Source organism: Pempheris klunzingeri, chromosome 4, assembly GCF_042242105.1.
Source record: "Pempheris klunzingeri isolate RE-2024b chromosome 4, fPemKlu1.hap1, whole genome shotgun sequence".
Classification (NCBI taxonomy): domain Eukaryota; kingdom Metazoa; phylum Chordata; class Actinopteri; order Acropomatiformes; family Pempheridae; genus Pempheris; species Pempheris klunzingeri.
The window spans coordinates 27626178-27648450 of record NC_092015.1 but is presented as its reverse complement, the minus strand read 5'-3'; positions in this window follow the sequence as shown (position 1 = coordinate 27648450).

Here is a 22273-nt window from a genome sequence, read left to right as displayed (position 1 = left end):
TGGTCTATATCTAACCTCCTGCTTCCTGTGCTGAAAATGGTAGGAAATTCATGTTTTCTCCATAATAAATCTACTTTTCCTTGACTTTTTCCTCTCGTACACTCTCATTCCATTTTACACCCTCCTCTTTCTAAACTCTGTTCTCACTTTCACACCCCTCCTCTCATCTTCTCCCTCCTGTTGAGTCTCCGTCTTGCTGTTCTTGATTTGTCCTCATTTCACTCTTACACAGGTCTCTGTCATCTGCAGCAGTCTCATTCTTTGCCTCGTCCTCTTTCTTTTTTGCAACACTCATGAGAGCTGTCCTTCTACATTGTATAATCATGAGAGCAGAGAGAGAGAAAAGAACAAGAAAAAGAAGGGAAGTGTTGAACTCGGGAGGGAATTTAAGCAATCCAGTCCTTTGCTTCAGCCTGACGAGGCATGGAACCAAATTTAATGTAGAAAGGGCGTATGACAGGTGTATATGCACAAATACACACAAATTTGAACTCATATGTGCACAAAAATATGTGAAGGCACTGATGCAATTCAAGAAAAAAATGTTGGGTGTTTGTATCAATTTAGCAGGTTTAATCTCTTCCATATGGGCATGGGGGCTAATGCATCTGCTAAGGCTATTAGCCGCTATGAGCTCTGTGGATAGAGGCTGGACTAGACCTATTATCAGTTTGGCAGTAACTGAAAATACCACTGTAGCCAATAACCCCACAAAAAAGCAACAACAACAAACCGAAGCTATCATTATCACGAAAATCCAGATCTCCCGGTGACCTCTATAGAGCTCGCAGATTTCTGCCCTGTTGAAACAGGGTCAACTTGATGGACAGGAAAAGAGGTGAGGCGGAGAAAAATAGCCCAAGGTACCGATCGCTACGGTAACAGCCGACCCAGTTTGAAACCAAAATACTCCCAGGTGCACCACTGCACACAGAAATGCGGAAAAACGGATGAATGTATGCATAAATACACATAAAGTGAATATGCGTATGCATGCTGGATGTCACCTGCCAGCTCCCAAACAAACGCAAACACACAGCTCACACCTCCTACTCTGCATTTGACTCACCTGAGTTCGATGGCCTCCCCCATCTCGCCACAAGAACTCATCTCACACAGGAATGACGGCAGACGAGAGGAGGTGCAGAGATGACAAGCTGGGAGAAAGTGCTCCCTCAGACTAGCGGCCACAACAACAACAAGAGCACAAGAACAAGATGAGAGGAGGAGAGGAGCGAGAGAGCATGTGATGATACTGCGCTGAGAGTGAGGGACAGAGAGGAGAGGGAGCGCAGAGCGAGAAAGAGAACCACACCTCTTCTTAAGGGATTAACTTGGAAAAAGGAGCCCTGACACATTTGCAAAGACACGCACAGTGATGCACCCAAACACAATCAAACTGCCCACGACCCAGCATGGATGAGCGTCTGGGATACAGACACACACAAACCAAAACTGTACACACACTCGCATACACTCACAGCTGCTCTAAAAATAAAGACGAATCAATGTTTGATGCTTCAAATCCTGGGAGGGAGGAAAGAAGGGAGTGGGAGGATAGAAAGAGAGAGAGAGAGAGAGAGAGAGAGAGAGAAAGAGAAAAGGGGAGGGGTGATTAAGCGAGTCATGGCCGGTGGTGACACAGTTTTCTTTGCTCTCCATCTGCTGTGGGCAAACTGGTCAAGAGTGCACTGGGGGAGAGGGTAAGAACTGGAGCTGGAGCGTGGGGACAGATGCAGGAGCTGGAGCTGGAACTGGGGAATAGGGCCAGAACTGGAGGATGTGTTTAACGTGAGCACTGGAACTCAGCCTGGCAGCATGTTTCCACAGGGGCGTTACTGGACATGTGGGAGAGTGCTGCTTCCCAGTACTGGATGCTGAGGGGGCGGCCACAGAACTACATCGGGCTGCTTTCCCAACAGATGATTAAGGAGCGCTTTACTTTCTCTTCATGCTGGTGAAACCTTCACACTACACCTGAATCCAATGGTTTCTGTTTCAGATTTCAGAGCTGGAAAACATTTGCATCTAGTACAATGTACTGCATCTGAAAACACTGAGGTGAGAAATGGTCGTGCAGTTGATTGACTTTAATTCATTTCAGAGCTACAGTTACAGTAAATCTACTCTAAAAGGGTTGGGAGATTCAAGAGGTTTGTGGGTCGTGCTGCAGAAGCCCAGATTTACTGTACATACTGTTTAGTTCAACTCTTCCACTGTATATCAGATGTGGAGTAGTCAGTGTGCCATAGTGCTGCGTGTACCATTACATGAATGCATCACACGACCACTTACATATGATGTGAAAAAGGAAATTGTACCCCAGGCAATAAATACGTACATACGTTCATAGTGTAGCAAGAGGGACAGAGTAGCTGATGCTTAGGTAAGAGTTGGGTCAAAGCTAAACTAGGACATAGGTGCTATGTCTTCAGGATAGGATTAGGGATGAATTTGGGGCTAGAATAAAGACTAAAGCCATGTCCTGAAGCCAGACCACCGCATGAAAAACACAGCCTCCTCATTCATTCTGCTGTATTCTGACAGAAGAGGTAGGCCCACAACACAATGCAACGTCATCCATCAGGGCGGTTGTGTAAAGGGAAAATACAGCGGTCTTGATTCAATACTAAAAAAGTCAACAGTGATTTGATGCATGAGACAAAAGAAGGGAAGTTGAGGCCATTCAGAAGTCAGAGTCAGCGGCCAGAGAACTGGTGGTGACTTTGAACAAGATCGGTGGAGTACTGTTTCCAGAGGTGAGCTGTTCAGGGCTGAGGGGCCAACACAGCTGCAGGCATGAGGGAGAAACTGACCTTGAGGGCCTAGGAGGGTTTTGCGTGGGGGATGCATTTGAGACAACCTCTGATATCGGGTGTAGCCTGCAGCCGAGTCTGGTCAGAGGAGGGCTGGGCCGCTCCAACCGAGGCTGAGCCCGGAGATGCTGTAACTCGGTGCAGTGTTGACAGTTTATGCTGTCTCTCTCTTCTCACACATTCCTAGCCCTCCATGATGCCAGTTCATCCCCTAAGCTGTTTACCCTGCACACCCAGAGCCAGAGATCAACAATGGATGAGACTAAGAGGGATCAAAACATCCTCGTTGTTGCGCTAGCTGTGTTCACGTGTTTGTTACAGACAGCATTCTGGGTGTTTATATCTAACTGGCTACGTTCAGCACCATCTCTCGTCATGCGTGCAGTCGGAGGTGACATGGAGAGCTGACAGGCCTAATCAGTCTGATTGTGATTCTGATGCAGCTAAATGTCCCAGTGGGGAAACTCATCTTAGTGCTCATCACAGGAGGCTTGCCCTCATTACAAAAATCAGTTTGAATGAATATGCACCACAAATAAATATACATAACCCTATGCAGTTAACACAAAGCTTTAAACAATCTGATCTAATCCCAAACACATAAACAAGTGATATTAAAAACAGCAACGTTACTGAAAACACGACGAGGAGGAAAAAAAAAAGGCGGCTTCCTGTCACGACACTGTCAAACACTCAGCATATTATTTTCCAACAGATTTTCTATTGTTGGAGAGTACACAGAAACAGTAACTGTGACATTTACAACAACAGATAAAACTCCACACAAATGTCCTTGTAGTATTAATATATATATATAATATTATAATGTTCTCCAGTCTCTCCTGTGGTAAATCTGATGTCTGGATCATTTCATGCTATCATTGTGAGTATCTAAATGAAATCCTTTTTTTGTTTTTGCTTTGGCAATTATTGGACCTCAAACACACACACACACACACACACCTGTGTTCGAGATACCTTCTGATGCCTCAAGTGATACAAAGTTGGCTCATTAACATTAGTAATGATGGTAAAACTTTACTTCATCATCACTTGTTCTGTATTGTATCAACCTTTAATCTGCATCATTATGAGTGTCCTCCTCCTCTTTTCTTTTGCACCCCTCCAGAAGGGAGATGCACAGAAAGAAAGAAGAGGAGGGTGAGAAAAATAAGGAATCTAAAAATAAGTGAGGAGAGGGGAAGACAGAGCCACAGCAGAATTTTTAAATAATGAGAGGAAGGTGGTACAGTATGCCTATAGTGCTGCACTGAGTTGTAGAATAGCTGAGTGTGTGTGTGTGTGTGTGTGTGTTCAAGCATCTGCTTGTGTATGCAGTCCCTCTGACTGCGTGTATCTGTCCACTGGGCAGACACTAACATAAGCCTATTATAACTGCTGTGTCGTTATGAAACACGATGAGCTCACCAACCAGGTGGTAGGACACACACTTCCTCCTCACGATAAATAAGCCCTCTGGCACGTGTTCCGAGTGAGCTTTTCCACCAGTTAGGGCCTAAACACAGAAACCTAATCATGCTGTCTGCCTGTGTGTGTGTGTGTGTGTGTGTGTGTGTGTGTGTGTGTGTCTGAGGACATGTTAAATCTGAGACTCTGTGGTTTTACAACCACCATGCCTCAGTGACTCCATAACAGTCTGTTATTCTAACCAACACAGCCTGAATGTAAATTAGGCTCCTTCTAACACACACACACACACACACACACACACACACACACACACACACACACACACACACACACACACACACACACACACACACACACACACACACACACACACACACACACACACACACACACACACAGAAACACACACAACCACAGTTAATGATCTGTTGGTTTACAAATACTCAATAATCTAACTGTAATAAGTCTTCCATGTGCCAGCAGGACCTCCAGAACAGACTTGGTTGCAGCTACAAGCAATAACCTGCGAACATAACAGCAGGGGAAGGTACAGGAAACTGGAGTGACACTAAATAAAGGATGTGCCATCACTGGACGAAGCATTCATTCTGAATAATTAATGCAGATTTGCTTTAAATTAACTGTTATTTCAATATACCGATTCTGACTTGAAATGAGGCCAATTTGAACTTTATTATATAAATGTGAGCATAATTTCAGAGTATTGCACTCGTCCTCCCCACTAGACTCCCAGTATTGTGCTTCTTTTTAAATGAAGCAGACATTTAGGCTTGCATGAACATTTACAGAACTGAGTCATGATCATTCACAACAGAATTATTTGTTTGTATTGGGACAAATTGACAGTTGTTAAAGTAATTTTTCCCAAATTGGTTCCAAAAAAGTTTTATTTAACTAAACAAATATGTGGAATACATAAATCAGGGTACAAGAGAACAAAATCATTTTCACACAATCAATAAATGAAGTTGTGTTTTCTTGTTTTCTTTACTGTGACTAAGCGAACTGAAGGAAATTAAATACCAACCACTTTCAATGACATCATTCCCTAAAACATACCACATGCTTCAGGCATGTACCCAAACCGCAATAATGTGTGTGTGTGTGTGTGTGTGTGTGTAATAATTATCCTGTAATTCAGCAGAATCCAACAGAGTGGAGAGGAATGGAGGACATGTTGATGCAAAAACCTTTTGTAAACATCCATAACAGTGTCCTTCTCTGACCCATCACCACCTCATAAGCAAACAGTTGCATATTTACACATCCGGTGACATTAGCATTCATTACAGATGTGTTTTTGGCACCCAGATGAATGGAAGTCCAATATTAAGTCTCTTTTAGGTCTTTTTTGATCTCTTCCAACTCATGAGAGGAATATCAAGCTCTTTGGCTCCACTGTGTTCACCAGCTAGCTGCTAACCTGCCTGTCCACTGACCAGGTAGAGCTGGAAACGAGGCTCATGAGAGCCGTAAATAGAGAACAGTAAAGTTTTGGGCCTTAAAAAAAAAGACACTTAATCGAACCCCACCCTTGAAAAGCTGAGGAGAGCTGTGGATTCGTCTTAACAGTCCCACTTTAAACATAACAAGAAGTCATTAAATCCATGTCATTATATAAAATAAAAGCTACCACTAGGTTGTACTGGAGCTGTGCCTGCGTCAAAAGTTAGTGAACTGAGCCCAAAGAAACGAGCAGTTCATCTGAAAGTGGACTTACTCTACATGCTTCATTGGGAGATTTAAGCTCATCATCATGTTATCTCACCGCCTCAGTGGCTTCTGCTGCACAAATTATCCAATCATCTGATAAGAACAACTGATTTTATTTCGATTAGCCAATCAGCTCTGCTAAAGAATCCACCAAAACGCTCTTTTTCATCCAGTCATGCTTTGTAAAACTGCATCCAGATACACAGGCTGTCCGATAGCGAGGCGTGACAGCCAAATCCACTGCCTTATCCTGACAGGCTGCTCATCGATTTCTGCCTCTGGTCAATAACACTCTTCTTCTGTCTTCTTCGTCTGTCTCTCCTCTCCTCAATGACTCTCCGTCATCATATTATCCTTCTTACAGACCAACCAATGCCTGTAGTTACAGACAAAGGCTCACTGACCAGCTGGAAGATGATAAAGGAGTGTGTGAGTGTGTCTTCAAGTGGCTTTGGACTCACACCCAGGCTGGGTGTATATGAACTTATCAAGCCTGGCGCTATATTAAGAATCAATAGTGTGTGTGTGTGTGTGTGTGTGTACACTCGTATATGGGTCAGAGTTTGAGGCCAATTATAATAAATAATAAAGCTCTTCTTCTTTAACCACACATCCTAATTCAGCTCCTCTCTCCCTCCTTCCAGCCAACATGGCATCCAAACTCCGTCACGCTACAGTAGACACACACACGCACACACACACACACACACACGAGGACCATGTGAAAACCTTGCTGCTGCATGGCAACCGGATCCCATGGCAACCAATGGTATGGTTTTTTGTGGGCTGGGAGAGAGAGAGAGAGAGAGAAGGGTGAGAGGAAGGCGTGAGATGAGGGGGGATGACAGAAATTTGGGAGAAAAATGGCAACTCAGGAAAAGAATAAAAATAGAAGGAGGGAGGAGGGCAGAGGGAGCAGCATGAACACACACACACATTATTTTTTTTCAGTGTGCTGAGATCAGATGAGCATGAGGGGAGAGAGGCAGACAACACTGAGGGTGTAAGGAGACCTCACTCGGGGGCAGGGAGGGGGGGAGAGATGAGGGGAGGGAAAAGTCACTCTCTCAATCATCTGGTAACCCTTGAGATTACAGCACACACATTACAGTGCATGTAAATACTGTGCAAATATAGGGAATCAATAAAATACTGAGCTGGTATCTACTGATAGTTAGGGGAAGAAGCACAGGGATAACACACATAGGAAGGGCCTGAAACTTCTCTTTCTTTTCCTGTGAGAAGCCCCCATATCTCTTTTCTCTCTCTCACAGATGAATTAGAAACTCTGTCTGCGGCGGGAGAGAAGCCATAAGACAGACAGGAGCACTTCATTATGAATGTTCACTTTTTCCTGTCATTGATCTGTCTAAAACACTTGAGTGTAACTTCATTTCTTTGGTCTTTTGCCTTAAGGCAAAGCCCCGTATGCATTCGAGAGACTGTTGGCCCAATAAACCAGTAAACCTCTGACAGAACGGCTTTGTTTAAATTCACTTCACAAAACTGACAACTAAAAATGACGTGTGATTTGTTCGATTCGTGTCGCATTATTCGGTGTACATTTTCTCCAGTGACAACGATTTTATGGCTAAAACTTTTGTTCCTGGTTTATCTTGTTGCTTTGTTCCTCGGTGACAATAATGCATGCAATTAACCAATAAGTTTAAATCAAAACATTTCAAAGGATATTGTTATTTTAGAATAACTGGTATCATAAGGGGCAGCACGGTGGTGCGGTGGTTAGCACTGTTGCCTCACAGCAGGAAGGGTCCTGGGGTCTTTCGGCGTGGAGTTTGCATGTTCTCCCCGTGTTTGTGTGGGTTCTCTCCGGTTCTCCAGCTTCCTCCCACAGTCCACAGACATGCAGGGTAATTGGTGACTCTAACTTGTCCGTAGGTGTGAGTGTGAGTGTCTGTCTGCCTCTATATGCTGGCCCTGTGATTGACTGGGTGGACCAGGGTGGACCCCATCTCTCGCCCAAAGTCAGCTGTGATTGGCTCCAGCCCCCCCACCCCACCCCCGACGCTGAAGGATAAGCAGTATAGACCATGGATGGATGGATGGTATCATAAAGGTTGTTACCCTGTTATTCCCTAACCCTCCTGTATCGTACCTTCATGTTTGTCACAGTAAAGGCACCCAGTGAATATTTTACTGATGTCCAGCGTGTGAACGATCACACAGTAATTCACTGTAACTGTAATCTAATCTAATTGTCACATACAGAACACAACCAGTGATGGATAGTGTGGTTAGAAAAATGTCTACTGTGCCATTAATGTCTGCTATAAATGGAGAGGAGAGGAGAGGAGAGGAGAGGAGAGGAGAGGTGGGGAGAGGAGAGGAGAGGAGAGGAGAGGAGAGGAGAGGAGAGGAGAGGAGAGGAGAGGAGAGGTGGGGAGAGGAGAGGAGAGGAGAGGAGAGGAGAGGAGAGGAGAGGAGAGGAGAGGAGAGGACAGGAGGGGAGAGGAGAGGAGAGGAGAGGAGAGGAGAGGAGAGGAGAGGAGAGGAGAGGTGGGGAGAGGAGAGGAGAGGAGAGGAGAGGAGAGGAGAGGAGAGGACAGGAGGGGAGAGGAGGCACAGATCTCTGTTGCCTGTGTAACAGCACCCCTGCTGGGTAGTAAAAGTATGACTCACTGTCATGGTAACAGGCCGGCTGCCTCTGCTCATGTTGTATTTGTGTGAGTGTGTCATTGTGCAGGTCACTGTCTGTGACCTCTGACCTCTGACCTCTGACCTCCTGTCAGATGTGTTCAGAGGAAGAAGTTTGTTTTGTGCTGACACACACATGAATGTGTGTGCAGCCATCTGACTGTGACCACCACGTAAAAATCATGTTTCTGCAGATTTCAACTGTTGACTGTCAACATAAAGCATTCATGCATAATGAATGTTTATGCATGTAAAGCAACTAGAGACAAGGCCAGAAGTCTAAAATCAATAAGGCTTTTAAAGCTTTTAACATCTGCCCCATCACTTTGTCTGACTCCCTGTCTGATAGGCCTTTGCTCTGTGCATTCCTAAACAGGAAAGTGATGATATAATGGATGCATTTGAAATGTAGATCAAGTTCAAAATTTGCTTCAGCGATCCACTGTTTTTAAAGTTGTTTCAAAATTCTCAGATCATATTTTTAAAATATTGCTTTTTCTTTTGAACTTGGCCTCCTCCTGCACAGTGTTAACCATCACCAGGCATGCTCTGCATACATGAATCTATTATCTATCTGTCTGTTCATCCATCTGTCTGTCAATCTCTGTATTTGTCTGTGTGACACCAACCATCTGTCTGCGTGCCCTCAAATCTACATGTCTTGTATAGTTTTTTTTGAGCCACAAGGAAGCAGTCATGAACTTTTATCTCCAATAAAAATCGACCTTTTTTCATCCATGAAAATTCTATTTATAGTGCAGCGCATGGAGAAGAAAGCTCCACTCAGTTTGTGTTACCATTGTGGCGATAAACTGTGCCAGTGGCTGGCTTTACAGTGGTTTGGGAGTTTTGGTTGTTGTGGATAGGCAAGACTGAATGACCTTCACAGAGTGGTAGTGTCTTATCGACCGGCACTAAAAGCCCCAGCTGGTCACGCAGAAACACTGGCAGGAAATGGGTTTAGAAACTCAGGCAGACACGCAGTGTGGTGGCCCAAAGGCACACGTCTGATAGCTGATCGACACATCTGATTGCTGATATTTTGAGTGAAAACCCCAAAATAATCCACATATGGATGTTCATTTTTAACTTGACTGTTTAAAGTTCTTATGTTTTAGTAAGCTTAGATCATCTTCACCAAATATTAATGCAGTTATAGATATTTTAGGAAAATATAGGGAATATTGGCGTCTTGATACAACACATACAAAATATTTCAGAATTATCAATTCTCATCTTGTGCAGTGCTGATGTGTCCTCATGAAAGGACATGCCCTGCCCTGCAGTGTAAGAAGAAAAGACATAATGGGAGAGGATTTAGAAAAACAGAGGAAGAAGGGCCAGTCATAGGAATGAAGAAAAGACAAGATGGATGGAAAAATGGAGGGAATTCAATACAGAAGGGCTGAAAGGGAATTAAAGAATGAAGGGAAGGAAAACACAATAAGACAGTAAGGAGGCGAATGAATATAGGAATTAAATATACGAGAAGCATCCACCAGGCAACAAGTTGGGACAGTTATCTCATATTTCAGCTGAAACAACCCTTGGTCCATGTCAGAGCCTGCAGTTCAGAGAACATCAGTCAACCTCCGGGAAAGGGGAAGTAGAGGGCGACTGTGAAGAAGCAGGGTAAACACTGCTGAGGTGAGGACCCTCAGGCAGACTGGGTCATCCAAGGCCAGAGAGAGAGAAAGAGATAGAGGAGAGACAAGTGGACTGGTGTTTAGGACACTCAACAATGGTCACTTTCACAGACAGAAGAGAGGATACACAACATTCCTGTGGTCACTTTCTCTCCGATAGCAGGTTCACATCAACCATATTAGTCTCTTTGACACACACTCTCCCTTTCTCTTTCCACACCCCACTTTGAGCAAAACAAAACCCCATCAAAAGCAAAGGGAAGCCACCTCAATAGGCATCGTGCCCCTAGAAAAGCGTGGCAAGACAAAAGAGAGGGATTCTTTTAGAAACTAAGAAGTGTGTGTGTGTGTGTGTGTGTGCAGTCCCCCCAGTCACTACAGATTACAGACACGCACCACAGATGGCCAGCGCGTCTCGTCTTTTCACCGCCACCACCAACGAGAATAATGGCCAGCGGTGGCCCCTCCCCCCCCCCTCCTCCGCTCCCTTTCTCTTCTGACAGCACGTGTGTCCGTCAAATGGAAGCGTGTGTCTGGGACAATGGCAGCCAGACAAAGAGCCCGCCTACCCCCCACCAGGATGCTGAATAGGGGGGCACGTGGGCCTTGTCATCGAGGGAACAATAGCACTGGGGAGAGGGAGAGAGAGGGTGTGGCACCCCAGCACCCACTGCAACTGGGGGTAGGAAGGGGCAGCCTGGGTGGCCTGAGTTCAGATTTGAACTTGTAGGGTTTAGTTCTTTTAACGAGGGCAAATAACTAGCAAAACAGACAGAAATCAATAAGTCGGCCACAGCATAAGGATAAAAAACATCACATCAAAAGGAAGATTTGGAGCCGTGTGCTCCCAGTGAGGCTGATAATTAATTATTAGCTCACCAAATTAACACTCACTCTTTCACTTTGTCTCCAGATTCAAAGATAATACTTTACATTACCCAAGAATTATGTTACACAAGTTCTGACTTTATCAAAGCGATGTTGCACTACATGTTTTAACGCTGATTTCCTTCCTTCCAGGCAGTCAGTGGATTCCATTCATTTCAAACCAGCATGATAATCAGCTTGTAGAGACATAAAATATATGTGAGATCCGATCACAGTTAAGCCCACTACAGTTATTTCTTGTTTAGTGGCAGAGCAGCTGGAGCACTTCAACACTATACTTGTTCCTGCTTTCAACGAATCGCCTGCATGTTGGATTTGAGACTCAGGACAGTTTTTGTATGTGTTACAGACAAACATGGTCCCCAGGGGTCAAACTGTACTACCTGGTTGCAACTTTTCCTGGCTGCTTCTTTACTGTCACTATCCATAAAGACAAAAAAATGCAACAAACTCAATTAGCCTGAGCTGTCCTGTGTTTACAGTTATTGTTAGATGATAGTCACAGATCAGAGCACCAGTGTGCCTCAGAAGAGCCTCAGAAGAGCCTCAGAAGAGCCTCAGAAGAGCCTCAGAAGAGCCTCGCAGAGCTGCGACCACATCCACGTGATCCGTTTCGTCGCTGACTTTTCTAATAACGACTGCCTTTCATTATAATTCAGTCAATGTTAAACATGGCATTTAAGTTTTAACAATTATCTGACATACTTTATTTTGACACATATGGCTGTGGTGTTATATGCTTTCTTTTCTTTTCTCTTGCCTCTGTATGTAATATAAGAAGTGTCTCTCCACATGCCTGAGCACATCTTTGCTGTATGACACTTGAATAAAAGTATTCGTGAGTTCACTGCTACTTTTCATCAGCACCACAAAGTTTTCCAACACAATGATGGCATCGAGGTGATGAATCCATGACTGTGAAAGATGTTCAAGTTGAGTTTCATATCACAATAAGATAAAAATTAAACTAAAGACTTTAAGGACTTCGGGTAGCAGAGGTTTGTGTGTGTTTATAATTTGTAGTTAATAAGCTCAAAACATGCAAATCCATCAGCGTAGCTCTTTAAATGGCGTTTTATGTCAGATGCAGGGACTTTGTCACGCAGTGATGCCCATGAGCTGGCAATAAGCAGAAACCAAGTCCACCCTGAAGGGCCCAGACCCAGCTGCTGGACACACTCCTGCCTCAGGCGTCGACTCTCTGGTCCAACAGAGACCTTACAGATAAACCACCACTCCTGAGACATCTTTGACGTGATTACTGGGTTACTGACTCGATGGGGAACAATCTATCGGCGCTTATGTGTATTTGTGCACATTCAGGAGCATGCACACTTGTTTGTAAATGCAGGGGGGGGGGGAATTCTCTTTTTTCCTGGGGGTCAAAGTGCATAGTGGCAGGGTAGGGGAGTAGAAAGCATGGAACAGCTGGGCTGAGTCTGCAGGGGGACAGGACAGAGGGAGAGCTGGAGGGGGGCGAGGGGACAGAAAGGGAAAGAGAAGGAGAGGGGCAGGCACGTCCAGGCAGGCAGGCGGGCTGCTGACAGCTCTTTTGAGGCAGCAGCTGGTTGGAGTGGGGGTCTCACCAGCTGTGCCTCCGCTGACCTCTCCCCACACTTCTACACCTCCTCTTCCTCCCCAAACCCCACTTCCCCTCCCCCCACGGACCACGATCCTCACCCAAATGTAGGCAGAAACACACCACGCCACACACGACCATCTGTCACTGGATGGAGAGTTGTGCCTCTGATTGCTCCATAACGGTGTTGAGACACTCTTGGTAAAACACAGCACCACGCCCCAAAACAAAAGCCCTGGAGGTGTGGAACTATTCTCACCCAGACATCTTCCAACAAGCCTGCTCTGACGTTTCAACAGAGTTCCCTAGATAGATCACTGGGGCTCAAAGCCTGTGACGCATACACGATTGTGAGGCAAGACAGGGAAGCAAAATTACCTTCAGCAGTGCTGCAGGAGTGACGACAGCAGACTGTTTTCTTACTGAACACAGTTCCATGTCTCAGTGCACTAAAGCTGACTTTTAGTATGTCTGTCAGAACAAATAATAATAAAGAAATAATAATAAAATAATTTATGCCAAGTCATATGGCATAATCACAGTCATTTAGTGGGAGGATCATTATTTGTTAAGGTGATTCTCTCAAAACATCCCAACAGTGGATCTCACATTTCACAAATCAAGCCTCTTGGAAGAGAGAGGCTGACTCATGGATCTCACCACCTCTCTGTTTTCCGTTCGTTATGATCTGCATCCAGGCTGACAGCAGATCAGCGCCGATCAGTTCCGATTTATACCAAAAAAAAAAGGCCTCGCCTGATGCAGCCAGCATCACTTCAGAAGTGCTTATTCAGAGCACCACTAAATCAAGTGAATCCATGGAGTAATTGATTCAAGCTCTGTTCTTGTTTTTCACTCTGTCATGTGTAGCTGGCGGGCTGAGTGTGCTGTGTCGGATGAGAGCAAAATGAAAAAAGAACAAGCAAAGAGAATAGAGAGGGAAGACCAAGGCCAGAACAATGATTGCTTTAGAGAATGAGAAACTGAAAAAGAGTAATATCAGAGTCGGGCTCAGGCACTGGAGAAGTTGTGCAAAACACTGGCGAAGTCAGGAAAGTCATGTCAGAGCTGCAGTGAAACTGTCTTCAGTTTTATTTCACTACTTTAATTAGAAACAGCTTCAAAATACTGAACCCATTTTCTGTTTTGTCTTACGTGCCTCACAGAACACGTGATTTTCTTTTCTTCCACACAGTGACTGGTTAAGGGAATAACACATCCACATGTTTACCCCCTCGACAAACACAAGCAAACAATCTACGTGGTGAAAGTGAAATAGGGCAGGGCAGATAGACCGTGGTTTTCTGCTCCTAAGCACTCATTCTAGACAAGTATCACAATCTTTTGAGCTTCTCTAGTGATATCCAGGACGCTCCTAATGTCCTGAAAGTTGAAAGTCAGAGCTGAATGCTGCAAAATGCTAAATATGGTGTTAAAGTTAGAAAGTAACATCCAAAGATATTATTTATTAAGGCTTTAACTAAAGCTAATTTGCTTCATGATAAGTACGGGTGTGGTTTGACTGATTCTGGTCATCACACTTTGATTCAAACGTTCCTAAATCCTGATGGATCCACATAAACAGGTAACATCACCTTTGCCAGGTGAAACCCTGCCAGTCCAAACCAAAGAGGAGAGCACACACAGAACAACAGACAGAGAAGCTCTCAGGTGATACAACCAAAACTATCCACACCTGGCAGGCAAATGTGTGTTTGTGTCAGAGCTGGCCACTTAGTGAGCAGCTGATCGAGAAAAAACACTGCACATGTTGTTTGGTGTCTGCAGGCATGCGGCACTGAGGCGGGCTGACTGAGTGCAGCAGCATTTGTTTAGTACATCTGTTTTGTGTAGGATTTCCTTTTAAAGTCAGGAGACTTGCAGGAGGAGTTCTGTTTATTGGCAAGCAAAGTCCTCTCCTCTTCTCCTCTCTCCCTCACTTCTGTTTTTTTTTAGACTTCTGTGAATATCAGTGTAATTTTACATGGTGCAAGTGTTTGTCTACTACTTTAAAGTCAGAACTGCTCCACCAAATGAAAATCTGGAAAAAGAAGAAAGAAACTGTATGAATCAGCCTGCCATAGTAACGTATTAAGGCTGGTCTCTGTCCCCAATCACGCCCTGAACAGTGAATACAAACTGCTTTCACCAAAGCAAACACAGAGGGTTCCACAAGTTAATAGGGTCAGACCGAAGCACTCCTTTGTACACGAGTCAATCCTAAAATTAAATATAGTGCTTAAACCCTAACCAGAAGTAAAACAAAGGGCCTTGAAGATTGTCTTCTGGGATTGTAATGTTCAGGTTACATGTTTCTTGTCTTCTGTCCTTTCTGATAGTGGAAAAACATGAGTAAACTTGATCTGACAACAGAGTATTATCAGCATCCTCTCCTCTCCTCTCCTCTCCTCTCCTCTCCTCTCCTCTCCTCTCCTCTCCTCTCCACCCTCGAGGGTAGGCAGTGTGAATATTAGATAGGGACAGATTGTATTAGATAACACAGACCTACATAGAGTCCTGCACAGATTCACACACACAGGGAGCTTTATGACTTACAGAAACACAGATAGTCTTAACTTGACTTAAGAATGGTACCTTTATAACAGTGCCTTGGTAGCTGAGTGGTTACAGCTATGTGATCATGTGGTCTCTCCCTTGTTTCCTGTCTACCTCCACTGTCACTATCTAATCTAAAGGCAAACACACCAATCTGTTTTATCTTTTAAAAAAAGTTAGTCTGTCTTCTATCCTATTTTCAGCTTTGACTGTGTAAATTAGGTAATTTCATGTTCTAATGCGTCTTGGCTCGTGATACTAAGACTTCGATATCTTTAGAAAGAGGAACAGTGTTCAAGGAATAGATATTGATAATGAAGATATTATGGCTTAATATGAGACTAAACATGCTTTGCAGTGTAACACGAATTGAATACTGTGTTGTTTCTCATCCTTATTTTCATAACAGCGCATACATTACATGCATTCTTGTTTGGTATCTTGTAAAACACGCACATACAGTAGTCTACTGATACACATGGGGAGGAGGAGTCCAAACAGCACACTGGGGGGCCTAACCAAATCTCTCATAACTTTACTTTGTAAAGCTGGGGCCTCAGGCAAACACTCGGATCACACATTTGGTTTAAAAACTGTAGATGTGCGCTGAGGGACTTGTGTGGAAAACGGGAAGTGAAAGTGAGTGTCGAGCGATGAGAAGTGTATACATAATGCATGGATAGGACAGTTTCTATATGCACTCTGAACGTCTGCTCTCAGTCATTAATGGAGACACAGAAGCACACACACATGCACACTTTGCTTTCCATATTAGTTATATCACGATAAAGGAAATACAGGGATGAGGCGATTACGGTGTTGCTCTATCAGTGCAAACAATGTGAAGGAGTTGTTGGGATGCAGCAGCCATCACTCAACTACACAGACACAGACAGCATGCATAAACAGCCTGCACTTCACAGGCAGTGGAGGAGCATACAGCCGCTCAGTGGGCTGGACATCTGTCCATCAAAACACGTCTCTAGGGAAAGGGAAAGGAAAGGATAAGAAACCAGCTTGTTAGTTTGTTTGCCGTCCCCATGCTAACAACCAGCCAGTCTCCGAAGTCTTACAGAATGCATTTGTGTCAAAGGGTTTGTGTCCTCTGTAGCCAAATCATCATCTCATGCAAACACAGCTTGACTTCAGCAGGAGAACATGACTGCAGTACATCTTCCATACAGCCTCCTACTGAGACATGACTAAAGGAATTGGCTGCCAGGATGTAAACAAAATCCATGTGAGGAAAGGAGCTGTGTGGAGTGTGTTAGGGTGTGTGTGTGTCAGCGAGAGACGAGAAAGAGTAAAAAAAAAAAAAAAAACTTCAAAGCTGATCTACAGCTGAGAAGGGGGGTTAAAAGGGGTTGAGATTTTCCTCTTGCTCTTAGGAATGCGGAGCAAGAGCAATAACACATTCCCTGTGTGAAGCGCTGAAGCAACATAGGACGGGTAGCATGTAAACACACACACAGGAACAGAGAGTCTGGTGTGTCTTGGTCTGCTCTCTCTGCACATATCAAGCAGCCATCTGGTGAACCGGACGATCCAGGACAGGACTGAGTCAGACGGTCGTCCAGCCCTGCAGCCATGTATTTTCATTCTCCTCACAACCGCCTGTCGTCTCTGCCACCCTGCCCTCCTCTCCTCTTCGTGTAGCACATACTACTCTGCTGTTGCCCTCGTACCATCCTTTGAAAAAGGGGAGACGAGGGATGACGTCGAGGGATGGAGGGAGGGAGGCTTAAAGAGAATGGCAAATGCAGGCTCACCTCTCCTGACATACTGACTTCACAGAGAGTGAAGTGGTGTTACAGGGTGAGAGATGAAGGGAGAGAGGCTCCACTAATCACACCATAGTGTTCCTATTATATCAAATCATTTCCGCACTGGCTGGGTGTCGCCTTGGCATCTCCACAATATTCCTCTGTGATCCGGGGCGAGCGCAGACACGGCCTGTGGGAGGACAGTCTATATACTTTCTATTGATCTCCTTGTTAAGGCTTGTTGAAGCCTGAGGTGCCTGGAGCGTCATCCATTAAAACATAGATAATAAAAAAAAAAAAGAAAGAAAGAAAGCACTCTGGCTTTATTCTCGATGTCATAATGCTTGCAGAGTAATTTCAGAGTGTAGTCAAAGCTGTGAAAGTGATATCAGAAAGGATCATGTTGAGCGTAATGATGTAAAGTAGTTTCAGTGTTGAAATATAATAAAAAAATCAATGTTACTGGATGTTTTTGGTTTCTTGTCCCAAAGGGCTTGGATGTGGTGGGGAGAAGAAGAAGAAGAAGAAGAAGAAAGAGGAGGACTGTGATCACATGAGCTCGCGCAGACAGATAACAAACCTGCAGCCAGTGAGCTTCATGACCTCCCTGTGCCTCTTCAAGTATGTCTGCTCTCGCTCTTGCTTTTAAAAAGTTTGTTTATTTGGTTGAGTCAGAGTGTCACTTAGAGTCTTCACATCACTGAAGGAGAAGCAGACTGAAACGGGGTGATGTTTACGGTGTTCATGATAAGAGTCCATACTAACGCCCCCCTCTTGTGGTACTCACGACTTTGGAGGCGGAAATATTCTAAAAGCTAAAAGCTGTGACATGTTGTTGACAGTGGATGAGAGGTTCTTAGCAATCTTATGTTTGAGTTAAATGCTGATATTCCCAACAGCCTCACATTTCCTGCAATAACATTATGTTATGCTAATATTATGTTAGCTAGCTAAACTGGAACAGCTATAAGTAAAGGCAGCAAACTGCATGTTACAGCGAGGGGCCTTTGGGCATCCATGTTGCCCAGCAGCGTTGCCTAGCAGCAGTGTTCTCACGACGTAACCACGTGAACATCATGTGGTGTACGCGACTTCCCATGTCGTAACCACAGGCTAAGCATTTACTCCTAATCATGAAATCTTTACTGCACATTAGACAAACACTTCAGCTATATGTGAAATATGCTTTTTCGCTGGTTTTTAACAAATGCGATGTTAATTAGTGAACTTTAAAAGTCTAGCTATAAGCTAAGCTAACTAGCTTCTGGCTGTAGTTTCATATTTAAAGTGGTATCTATCCTCCCATCTACCTCTCGGTTGAATAATCACATTTCCAAATATGTCAAACTATTTTTTATGAACCTTTGTAGCTTAAATTACACTTACTCTTACTCTTACATAAGGAAGGAACGATGAGGGGATGCTGTTTAACTCAGGCAAACATGTCTTTGCCAATAACTAGAAGACAATATTTCCCTTATATCCTCTTATATCTATAAATACAGTATTTCTGACTCTGAATCTTCCAGTGAGCACAAACCCCTTGCCCCTATTATCTGTGTGTAAATCTCAAGTGTGTCTCTCCACCACACACTACGTACAAATAAGCTGCTTGACAGTCAAAAAAGAAAAATACAATTTAATTAATTAATCAACAGGTAGAAACAGTTCCCTCTGTTTGTTCTCAAGTCGTGCATGAGGTAATAAATTGATCCGCAATAATTTCTCCCTCTGGGATCTGTCCGAGTGAGAAAGGGAGTTTTTAAATGCTGCGCTTCTGGTCATGATTCAAAGGCATTGCACATTTTGGTTTTGCTTGGAAAACATTTCACAGAGGCTGCAGTCTATGTGTCTCCGTCTGCACAGTGCTTTCCCATCCATTCTTCCCAAGAGCCGCGAGCGCCTACCATAATACCTGGCTGGCTGGCCAGCTAGCCCTACAGACTGGGAGGGCCCTGGCTTGAGTGGCTGGCTGATTTACAGGCGTTCTAGGTGGCTGGCTCGCAGCAGACAAACCCGCAGTCCCTACTGGGCTTGCTGAGCTTGATGGGTGGACTGGCTACTCATCTTCCTACAGTGCAGACAGACAAAGGCAGGTCTGTTCCTCTGGGAGCCAGCAGGCAGCGACTGCCACTTCCCCTGACCGAGCAGAGAGAAGGGGGGAAAGTGAGATAGATGAAGAAAAGGGAGAGGAAGGAGGAAGACAGAGAGCAGAACAGAAAAGACAGAGGGAGCTTTTTAACAACTGAGAACTGGGAGGAAACTGGCAAAAGATGGGGAGGATTATGAAAAATTAGAGGAGGAAAAGAGCACAGAGCGGAGAAAAGGTCTGCAGGTCAGGCACTGCCCAACAGCTGTGTATCGTCCAATATGGTTTCTGGTATAATGCCTCCAATCAATCGGCATGTTACTCTCTGCTGCCCTTTTCACAAAGTCTTTGCCTCGCGGCCTCTAAGCAGTCACAACGGGAACAATCCACTCAAAATGCTAACACTATCAACAATCTCCATGCTTGTTTCTTGTTTCGCAGTGGCTGTGGCATTTTACCGCCTGTGAAACTAGACCCCTCTCTCTCCCCCTTCCTCCCTTATTTCACCTCCTCCTCAGCTCCGTCCAGCTCTCCAGCACCTACACTGGCTCCTCGCCTCTTTCTCATGGTGTCCAGCCTCATCCATCTGTCCCAGTATGAAAACCACTTTGGATGATGTGGATTCCCCCTGGACCCATTCTCAGATTCCTCCCTCGTTACAGTGCTGTCACAGTCACATATAGACGATGTGGATTAGCTTCATCCAGGCAAATAAACACAAACCGAACAGCTTGATATGATCGTATCTAAACACACACAATATATATCAGTATGGTCACATATTAACCTTAATATGGTAAATTGCAGGAACTAAAAGCTACAGGGGGAAACGCCAAGCGTGGCTCTCTCAACGACTTGTCGGTTTTCGAAGAATCACATAAATAAGATGTAATGTGTTCATTCGTGAGCTTTTGAGATGCTGGTAGGCGAGTGTTTTAAACCTTTGGTCTAGTTGTTTCCTCCCACCACCAGCTCAGCTGTACACGAGCTTCATATTTCCAGCGTGCAGACATGAGAGTGGAAAAAAGCCAATTAATGTCATTCCCAAAACGTCCAACTATTTCGTCAAGGCAGAGAGGAACACCACAACCCCTGTGAGGAGACATGTTTCTCCAACCGTGCTCTCATTGGAGTCTCTGAGAGGTGACATTTGGGTGATGAGCTTTCACTCAGCAGCAACACTCTACCTTTCCATCCATTGTGTCGCCGCTCACGATTCAGCCTGGAGTTTTCTGCTCTCTCTAGTCCTGTTTCTGTACCTCCATCTCAACAAATCTACCTTACCAAACTGTTGATCTTACTGGAGACACTGTCCAAGTGTATCTCTGTGGTGTGGTTTCCAGTGAATGACCTCTAATAGGGACTTGCAGTAAAGTCTGTCTGTGGCACTTAACAATGACCTTAACGGCATTTTTATTTTCTGAGGTCCTCACTACAGTGTTAATGACGGTCTTCTTTTTAATTTCACATCAGTTTTTGATCTCATATGGCAGCACATTACTGTCTTACTGTTTTTTTTATGTGTTGTTTCAGTTCCAACAATTTATACATACATATTCACAATTTAGCCTATTGTTTTGCTATTTTTAGCTTCTTTTTTTTTATCTATAATATATGGTTCATAGATAATTTTACAAAATGAAATTAAAACAAATGAAAAAAAAGGGAGGCATATGATTCAGAAAGTGTATAATTCAGATCACTATGTTACAGCCATGACAATATATCTTTCAGGAGTCTCTCACAGAGTTTTATTTCCCCATCTGGTAGGTTTCCTAAAACTTCTGTCCATATATTGTATGTTGTTTTAAACACTTAATTGCCCCTGTTAGCAATATTTGTAAAAGATATTTTTAGCTCTTCCATCAAAACCTTTCAGAGTTACTCCCAGTAGTGCCACCTTTGGATCTTTTACTTTTTGGTGGAATACTTCTTTAAGTGTCTCACAGACCGCTTTGTGAAATATTCTTAATTCAGGGTGTGTCCAATATGTGTGCGTGGTTATGTGTAACGCACATTATGGCAATAAAGCACATTATACGTTTCTGTGTCCCATAATTGCCTTCCATGTGTTTGAACTGGTTACTGGATGTGCTTCAGTGCAGACGTCTTCCCACTGGACCTGTGGTATGTCTGCATTCATTGGTATTCACAGTTTTTTTTATATCCTTCTTTCCTTCTTGACATTGTTATCCCTCTCACGTGTATTGTGAGGATTACTACGCCTTGCCTTTCACGAAGGATGATTCCCATCCCAGTCCTCTCTCCTTCATGATCATGATGCCAACAGCTGGGAGAGTGGGCCACATCTGGCTCACAGCTGGCCACCATACAAAGAGAAGGAGGAGGAGAAAAGAGGAGAGGAGTATTGAAGGGCGATGATGTGATAAGAAAATATAGTGAAGGTAAAAAAGGCACAATGAAAAAAACAGATCAATGAAAGGTGGTGAGAGCAGCAGGGAGAGGAAGGGAGTGAGAAACTATAGATGGAAAGATAGAAAGAAAGGGAAAGGTGAACAAACCAAGAGATGGAGGCAGATGGAGGAGAGAGGGAAGGAGTACAGTCATGTGGAGTCAGATGCTCCTCATCAGCTGCGTTGCTGTCAGAGCTCCTCGCCATAGCAACCGTGAGTCATAGCACCGGTAAACAGAGGAAATGTTTTATAAACCAAAAGCCTCGCCGGCACATTCACACATTTATGAGCATACTGTGGCAGAAGGTGAGCCACAAACTGGCCGACGCAGAGAATAACACATGCTGCTCTCCCTCAGCCAATCTCTTTTTACAGGTGGATTTATTGCTGAGATTACAGGCCCGTTTACAGGAGGAACCTGCAGGAGTCTGTGAACCAAAAGACAAAGGATTGCTTGTTTTTTTCCTTGGCATCTGTGATAAGTTTTAGCAGGGGAGTAAAGTCTCTAAAAGTATGTAATGTCAACTGTCTGCAGAGCCAAAGAAGAGAAACTACTAGTGCGCTGCTGAAATGCTTCTTGGGACAAAGAGAAAGCAACGACCGACGCCCAGCTCTATTTTAGAATATCATTCAGCTCTTAACTATTTAAATAATTTGGTCTATTTTGGTCATTGTGCTCCCCTGATATGAGTTTGGTGCCAA